The 8,577-nt window shown below is 41.8% G+C and overlaps 1 pseudogene across 1 annotated transcript; it reads left to right on the forward strand.

Moving 5' to 3' along the window:
• The first annotated feature begins 5,285 nt into the window (after positions 1–5,285).
• Positions 5,286–8,092, forward strand: LOC147620329 (stearoyl-[acyl-carrier-protein] 9-desaturase, chloroplastic-like; annotated as a pseudogene). The gene is made up of 3 exons (XR_015261804.1): positions 5,286–5,708; positions 6,408–6,928; positions 7,224–8,092. The product of XR_015261804.1 is annotated as a stearoyl-[acyl-carrier-protein] 9-desaturase, chloroplastic-like (transcript).
• The last annotated feature ends 485 nt before the right edge of the window (positions 8,093–8,577 follow it).

Below are 8,577 nucleotides of genomic sequence, written 5' to 3' on the forward strand. Positions count from 1 at the left end.
AAATATCTTCACCACTCTCTCTACTTTGGAAGCATGAATGCCTCCAAAGCTAGGGGGAGGGCTAGTATGAGGCAGGGTTTTTTGAAACCATGTTTTTGCTCCACTTATGAACTATAGCACCCTCTTTGCACACTTATTCACAATCTTAAACTAGAGCACGGGCAGTTGTCCATTCATTTATTCACTTAGTCACGGGAGCCATGGGTAGTCTAGCAGGCAACAATCAGTGATGGGTAGCCTATGGTACACATACATGCCAAGCATCTAGGGTAGCCAAGACACATAACTTGCACTTTCATTCACACACTGGCATTAGAGTATGGACACTTGAACATACATTTTGTCACTTGGTCACAAGGGTTTTGGGTAGATTAGCTGGCATTGGGCATGGAAACAGCTATGGGTGCACACACAACTCTTTGCACATGAGCACCATCATTAGAGTGGTCCACTTGGCAATCATTTTTACGCCTATTGATCTATGCCTCGAGCTAGGTGTGTGTGTGAGTACATCATTTTGAGTGGTCTGGGGGGATAAGCTGCATTGAACCTTAGAAGTTATATATAAAGGTGCGTGTGCATCTTGTCCACATTTGGAGACTGCTAATTTATGTTATTCTACCTTATATAGAGGTGTATACATATATACATGAGAATATCTATGCCTTTTAACCTGTGAGCCATTTTTACATATATCTGTTATTTAGATATATTTACATATTGTAGACTTATATCGTTGTATCCTGTTATGTATTCCTTTATATACATATATATATTCTCCAAATCATGATGGTTTTTATTTTATTTAGCTATCTTATATATATAACATAGGCCATCGTATGCTTTATTATATTTGTCATATACATGTTTTATATATATATAAAACACACACATGTATATATATATATATATGTATATATATAAAATAAAAAGAAGAGAAAAAAAACAAAAAGAAAAAAAAGCAAAAAGCAGGTTCCAAAGTTGGCTAGCCCACAGAGTTGATATTCAACATGTCATGTGTTCAAAACTCCCGCTGCCCAACGGATATATCAATATGGTCACTGGGATTGTTACCATGAAGGTACCTCTCACTACTTGGTGGGACCACCCCCTAGAGGGGTGGTGGTCAAAGCTTTGTAAAAAATTATATAAAAAAAAGAATCTCTTTCTCTCCTTCTCTGCCGCGCGTCGCGCCAGGGCACCACCCCATCCCCTCCCTCTCTCGCGCCGGGTCATCAGGGCTGCGCCCCTCCCTCTCTGTCTTCTTTGCAGCTCTCTCCCTCTCCTTGGCGTTGTTTGGCGTGCATCCCACCAGGCCCCACCATCGAGCTCATCTCCTCTCTCTCCTTCATGTGCGCACGGCAGCATGGCAGGCCCTCATTCCCCCCTCTTGCACATTTGAGACAGCACAGCACTTAGCGTACATGGCCACTGGGCCGCGGCCTCATCTCTCTCTCTCTTGGCGTTTCCAGCACCGGGCCCGTGCCCTTGTCCTCTCCATCAACTCCCTCTCCCTTCTCTCTTTCATTGACGCACGGCAGCACAGAGAGTGCTCTCTCTCTCTCTCTCTCTCTCTCTCACGCTATCTCTGCTTTCTCTCCTTCATTGGCGCGACAGCAGGCCGTTTATCTCTCTCTCTTTCTCTCACTCTCTTTTAGTTACACACACACACTTTACCTCTTACTCACACACACACTCTATCTCTCACACTCACTACACATACTCTCTCCCAATCTCACTCTCGCACTTCTCTCTCTCTCTCATTTCACACATGCGCCCACTCACTCTCTCTTTTACTTACACACACACACACCTTCTCTCTCACTCTTAAACACTTTACTCTCTCTCTCTCACCATACTCACACACACTTTCCCTCTCATTCAATCTCTCTCTCATTTCTTTCTTGGGCGCAACAGGATGGCGTAGAGAAAATCTCCCTCCCTCACCATGTACACATACTTACACACACATATTTTTTTCACTCACCCACACTCTAACTCTCTCAGATTCCCCCTCCACTCTTCCCTACACACACACACATTTTCTCTCTTTTATTCACTCTCTCTCACTTTCACTCTCTCACTCTCGCACTCTCTGAAGATACTAAAATGTATGTATAATGTTTCAGGGAGAAATGCTAAAAGACCTTGTCTTTATTGCACAGGACAAGCCAAAGATTACAAATCAGCAAATTGGATCAAGGTCTTAGATAGAGATGTGCAGCCCATTCTTGATATCCCTCTCACACATGTACATATGGCACATTTAATGCATATGTCGTATAGTAGGAAAGCTTGTATATCTCTACATAGGATTTGCTTTTAAGCTCAAACCTTTAACAAATAGGGAAGAGCTGGCTATCAGCAAGATTGAAAAGGTTTGTCAGAAATTGGACTCCAGGGGGACTTGTAAAGATAGAAACTAGTCTACAAAAGTCACGTACTGGAAATAATGTTCCAAGGAAGCCATCCAAGCACCAGGAAGGTGGTAGAGGGAGTCTCTGAAGGGGTTCCATATGTAAACTTGAGCACAACTCGGCACCTCTGATCTCCGAGCACAAAACTAAGACTTGAAGTGATGTTGATTAAGAGTTGGGTAGCTATATTAAAATTTCTTGCATACTATATCTCTCTTGCTTGTAATCTTACTTTGTAGAGATAATACAATTTAAGTAATCAGTAAGATCTCTCTCTCTCTCTCTCTCTCTCTCTCTCTCTCTCTCTCTCTCTCTCTCTCCCCCCCGCCCCCCACTCTAGTCATTGTGGAGGAGTAAGGAGTGCAGAGTGCACCTAGTGCAAACAAAGATGTTGAGGGGCTGCTCCCTAGGATGCTTCATGTTAACAGGATCCATATTTTTCCAAATCTTTGTTTGCTATCTCACCATTCCAAACTTTTTGTATAAGCATTTGAATTTTTATAAGAATTTTATTTCTTCTCTCTTATCTAATAAATTGTTTGCAATCATCGAACTTTTATGCGGTGCTTTTGATTATGTTGTCTTCATCCTGTGCCACATTTGACACCAAAACCACTCAAAATCCTTAAATTAAACTATTTGCCTCATGCATACCACCATCATGTCTAGTAATCTTGCATACTATATCTCTCTTACTTGTAATCTTACTTTGTAGAGATAATACAATTTAAGTAATCATTAAAGATCTCTCTCTCTCTCTCTCTCTCTCTCTCTCTCTCTCTCTCTCTCTCTCTCTCCACACACACACACACAGAGTCTCTCTCTCTCTCTCTCTCTCTCTCTCTCTCCACACACACACACACACACAGTCTCTCTCTCTCTCTCTCCCCTACTCCAGTCATTGTGTGTGTGTGTGTAGAGATAATACAATTTAAGTAATCATTAAAGATCTCTCTATCTCTCTCTCTCTCTCTCTCCACACACACACACACACACAGTCTCTCTCTCTCTCTCTCCCCTACTCCAGTCATTGTGGAGGAGTAAGGAGAGCAAGGTGCACCTAGCGTAAATAAAGATGTTGAGGGGCTGCTCCCTAGGATGCTTCATGTTAACTGGATCCATATTTTTTCAAATCTTTGTTTGCTATCTTGCCATTGTAAACTTTTTGTCCTGGGGGGGTCACTTAGTGCACACGTAACATAGCACCTTAGTTAATGGAGGGGTATTTTCTTATTATGTGGACTTACATGGCGTATACATATAGGAGGGGATTTAAAAAATAGTAGGTTAATGTAAATCATACACGTAAATTTATATAGGGGGACCAAAAATAAAACATCACAATATGTATACTTACAGTAGGGGTATAAACAATTATCTTAAAGAATATGAAAATTAAGAAATAGGGGTATTCTTAATACATGCTTGCTCGCACATGCTATATAGGGTTTATGAAGAGTGACCCCCCCGGGGTTTTTGTATAAGCATTTGAATTTTAATAACAATTTTGTTTCTCTCTCTTGTCTAATAAAGTGTTTGCAATCGTCGAACTTTTGTGCAATTCTTTTGATTATGTTGTCTTCATCCTGTGCCAAATTTGACACTAAAACCAATGAAATACTTCAATTAAAATATTTGCCTTATGAATGACACCACCATGTTTAGTGCGTCTGAAATAATTGGATCTAGCTTGATAGTGTGATTTTTCCATGCCTTTTTTTGTCCATATTGACTAGCTTCTATATTGCTTCACAAACCATGGTGAATGATTATATAGTATGTATTGTTGTACAAAAAGAAACAATCAGTTAATAAGTTTATATTATGTGCTATTGTACAAAGAGAAACAACGAAAGTTAATAAGGTCTTAAGCAAAGTTACCATGTTGTGTATAAAAGACTCATCTGTTCAGGCATCTTTCATTGCTTTCTTGAAATTGTTGAACTGTTTCTTAAACTATGTAAGATCTTTGTCTGACCAATATTTTTTATCACAACAATAGAAAACCTGATATAATGCCTCCTATACTTGTGCTTTTTTATTTCAAGAATTGCCATCATCACCATGGTCTATCACAACATTGTGAATTGATTTCACATATTCCATTGAATATTAGACTCACCACAATTGGCATCTATCTTCCCCAACTTACCATGGAATCCCAAAAAATGTCTTATTTTCACTCCACCAATAGGTAAGATCAGGTCAGCACTGGTAGCTCCTCGTATGAGGAGTCATTTCCTACTTTGTTAGAATCATGTAAGGTGCCTCCTAATAAAGAGCTTGGAAAATCTGCAAGGATTAAATATAAACTCTAAGTTGTAATCAGGCAGTCCCTTAAGAGCTTCAAGCCCGAGACTACCTGAGCCTCTTTTATGTTGGACTTGTGATACCTTTGTACTTGTGACCTTGGGCCTTGTCTCTGAGGTGTCTTTTAATAGTAAATCTCTTTTCTCTGAAAAAAATTTAAAAAAAATCAAGTCTCAGGTTTGTTGGTTATCTTCTAATGGCATAGGACCGCTCACTTAATCTTTAAGATTAACACAACTATGTTGACAGCTTCTGCCAGATTTTGTGTATATGTGGACATTGAAGGACTTGAATGAGAATTTGCAAATTCCACGAAGGCAATTGCTTAATTTCTCAAAGAGGAATGGCCTATGATGGTGTAAGGAAATGCCATATTCACAGCTGATTGAATGGCTCAGATCTCCCCTCCCCATGACGATTTTTGTATGGCTAACCAACTTTTTTTTGAAAAAAAACCGGCGTAGTTAAGGTTTAGACAAAGATACACTTGAGAACCCGTTTCCCGAGTTGTCAATCGCCCCCGGTCTCTCTTCCCTTTTCATGCAGTGTCCCCTAGTTTTCTCTCTCTCTCTCTCTCTCTCTCTTCCCTTTTCATGCAGTGTCCCCTAGTTTTCTCTCCTCCGGTTTTCTCTCTCTCTCTCTCTCTCTCTCTCCAGATTTTTAAGCCCGGCTTCCTGGCATGCGATTCTTGTTTTGTGATTTCCTGAGTTTTGTTTTCTTCGAGTAGCTTAGGGCTCTCATTGCTGTTTCTGAGAAGTGGGTTGTGTTCCTCCATTGTCTCTACATGTTGGGTCGACGTGCCATGGCTCTCAGAGCAAGCAGTTCACAGCAGGTAGCTGTTACCATGTCGGATGAAATAAGAAGCAAGGTTTGCCTTCACGCGGCTGCAGGCATACACCCCTTCTGCAAAGGAACGCAATTGAAGATCCCCCTCATCACAAAAGCCACCCGTCGCATGCACATGAGCGCTACATTGCCCAGGTTAGCAAAGCTCAAAAGTTTTGCACATCCCCCTTCCCTTCTTTTCTTCATATTAAACTAATGACCTTTTGCAGTGGAGGCACCGCATAGTAGGTGCGGCGATGAGACGCAAGGTATGCGCAGTGCTGCCCCCTGCAGAAGCCTTGTTCTCGTGGTAGAGAATTTCGAATTTTGTCAGTAATGTGTTAAAATCTATAAAACTTCTTGTGTGCACATCATTACCTGCTTTAATCATACTCAAATCTTCTTTTAAGTTGCATAGAGTTTGTTTCTCATGTTTTTTAATTAATGCAAAGTAGTCGGTAGCTTTGGATTTAGAGAAATTCCATTTATCATTTATACAGCTAGGCCTTGGAGTGAAGGAAACCGCTGTTGATATAGTGTGATCCCCTGTTTTTCTTTAATGGCATGATTATGCAATCACATTGGCCCACTAATGTACTGATGCTTGCCTCCTTATTGGCAATGAGCTTATAGTGGTGTTTGCAAGATCAGCATGCAAACATGATAATGTTTAGTTTGCCTCAGTGTGACTGTAGCATGCCTTATGAGGCTGAAAAGAGTGAGGAAATAATAGTGTTAGAGGGAGAGTGATGCACGCGCGCGCGCGCGCGTGTGTGTGTGTGTGTGTAAGAGAGAGAGAGAGAGAGAGAGAGAGATATTGCTAGTAAGAGGGGGCCTAACTTGGTTTTTATACAGAGATGCCAAAGTGCAAATGCTTGATCAGACTAGGTTGAAAGAGGTGCATCAACAGGTAATGCATTCTATGCCACCAGAGAAGATAGACATGTTCAAGTCGCTGCAAGATTGGGCGGAAATGGAGATTCTGCCCTTCCTCAAGCCCGTGGAAAAGAGCTGGCAGCCTCAAGATTTCTTGCCACATCCACATGGGGAGGGGTTTCTAGATGAAATCAAGGAGCTCAGAATGCGATCCATGGAGCTTCCTGAGGATTACCTAGTTTGTCTTGTTGGCGACATGATTACTGAAGAGGCCCTGCCTACTTACCAGACAATGCTGAACACTTTGGATGGAATTCGTGATGAGACAGGTGCTAGTGCTTCGTCTTGGGCTCGCTGGACTCGAGCTTGGACTGCAGAGGAAAACAGACATGGAGATCTTCTAAACAAGTATCTTTATCTCACTGGCCGTGTTGATATGTGGATGATAGAAAAAACAATTCAGTATTTGATTGCTGCAGGAATGGTCAGTTAACTCAATTAATCAGTTGTCTTTCTACGCATTACAGGGGAAACATGTTATTAGTTTTTCTGGGCTACACAATCTCAAACTTGATAAGGTCAACATGGGGTTTGTATAATGATTATTGTTCTATTTGAGCTTCATAGAGCTCATATTGCCTACATTGCATGTCAATCACAAGGGGGTTAATACTGTGGCTATATTTCATGCCAAATCAACTTTCTATTCAAGCTCCATTAGGTCATGTATTGTCGATAAAGAATAGTCATAAAATGTTATCATGACCTTGTGGGGGATTGCTAATGCATGTGTTGCTAACCCTTACCTTGGCTTCATCTACACTTCTTTTCAAGAAGAGCAACCTTTATTTCTCATGGGAATACTGCCAGGCAAGCCAAACAGTTTGGAGATCTCAAACTAGCGCAGATATGTGGGACCATAGCATCTGATGAAAGAAGGCATGAGAACGCATATACGAAATTTGTTGAAAAGCTCTTTGAATTAGACCCTGATGGGACGATGCTTTGTCTGGAAGACATGATGAGGAAGAAGATACTGATGCCCGCACAGCTCATGTATGATGGATGTGATCGAGATGTTTTCAACAAGTTTTCTCTTGTTGCACAAAGGACAGGTGTATACACAGCAAAAGACTATGCTGATGTTTTGGAACATTTGGTTAAAAGGTGGAATGTGGAGAAGCTTTTGGGGCTTTCAAGCAGTGGTCAGCAGGCACAGGATTATGTGTGTGGTCTAGTCCCACGTATAAGGAAGCTGGAAGAGCGTGCACAAACGAGGGTGAGCAAAGGGCCCAAAACAGCTGCATTTTCTTGGATTTTCAACAAAGAGGTGGGTTTGGTTTAGCATAATCAAACTTAAGACATAATAGTCTCGATCTCCTTGGCTGTGAGGTGTCTAGTCCGCGAATCCCTATATCTGGTGATAGGCATAGTAGGCATAATAGTCTCGATCTCCTCGGCTGTGAGGTGTCTAGTCCGCCCCTCCCTATATCTGGTGATAATCCTCTGTATCTATGGAAAGATTTTTGGGCCTTTGTGTAACTAAAACTTCTGATGTCCCCCTTTTGTTTCCTTCTGATGCTAGGCTGTTCTGTGGATACAACTAAGGGCATCAAGAGAGTAAAAGTAGGATTGTAAACAGAACACTTGGCAGTTCAGCCAAATGTAAGTGTCCACTATTTTAACATATTGTCCATTATTTTCAGGCTAAAAATCAACAATAATCAGGGTTTTCAACCTTTGATCTGTAGCGTTTTTGGTCTATAGAAATGACCTTCATTAGTGTTTTTCTTCCAACTCTTTGAGGTGATTTTGGTGCTTCAGACTCCAAGTTCATCTGTTTTGACTCCTTTGGCATGAGTGTGGTTTTGGAGCGAGCTCGTCGAAGCGAGTTTTTTGTTCTTTTGGAGCAAGCTTTACCCCCCCCCCCTCCTTTGCACCACCGCCACCCCACCTCCTCCCCCAAATCCCTCCACCTCCCACCCCCTCCATTGCTGCCCCCCACCTCCCCCACCTCCCTCTGTCCACCATCACCGCCACTAGCCCTCCCCATCTCTCTCTACCCCTACTATCCCCTCTATGTATGTATCCACATCTCTTCCCCCTCTCTCTTCCTCTTCACCTACCCTCTCTTGACTCCCCCCCTAAG

The sequence above is a fragment of the Cibotium barometz genome, chromosome 32 (genome assembly GCF_041138505.1).
Source record: "Cibotium barometz isolate CiBa-2024 chromosome 32, ASM4113850v1, whole genome shotgun sequence".
Lineage (NCBI taxonomy): Eukaryota > Viridiplantae > Streptophyta > Polypodiopsida > Cyatheales > Cibotiaceae > Cibotium > Cibotium barometz.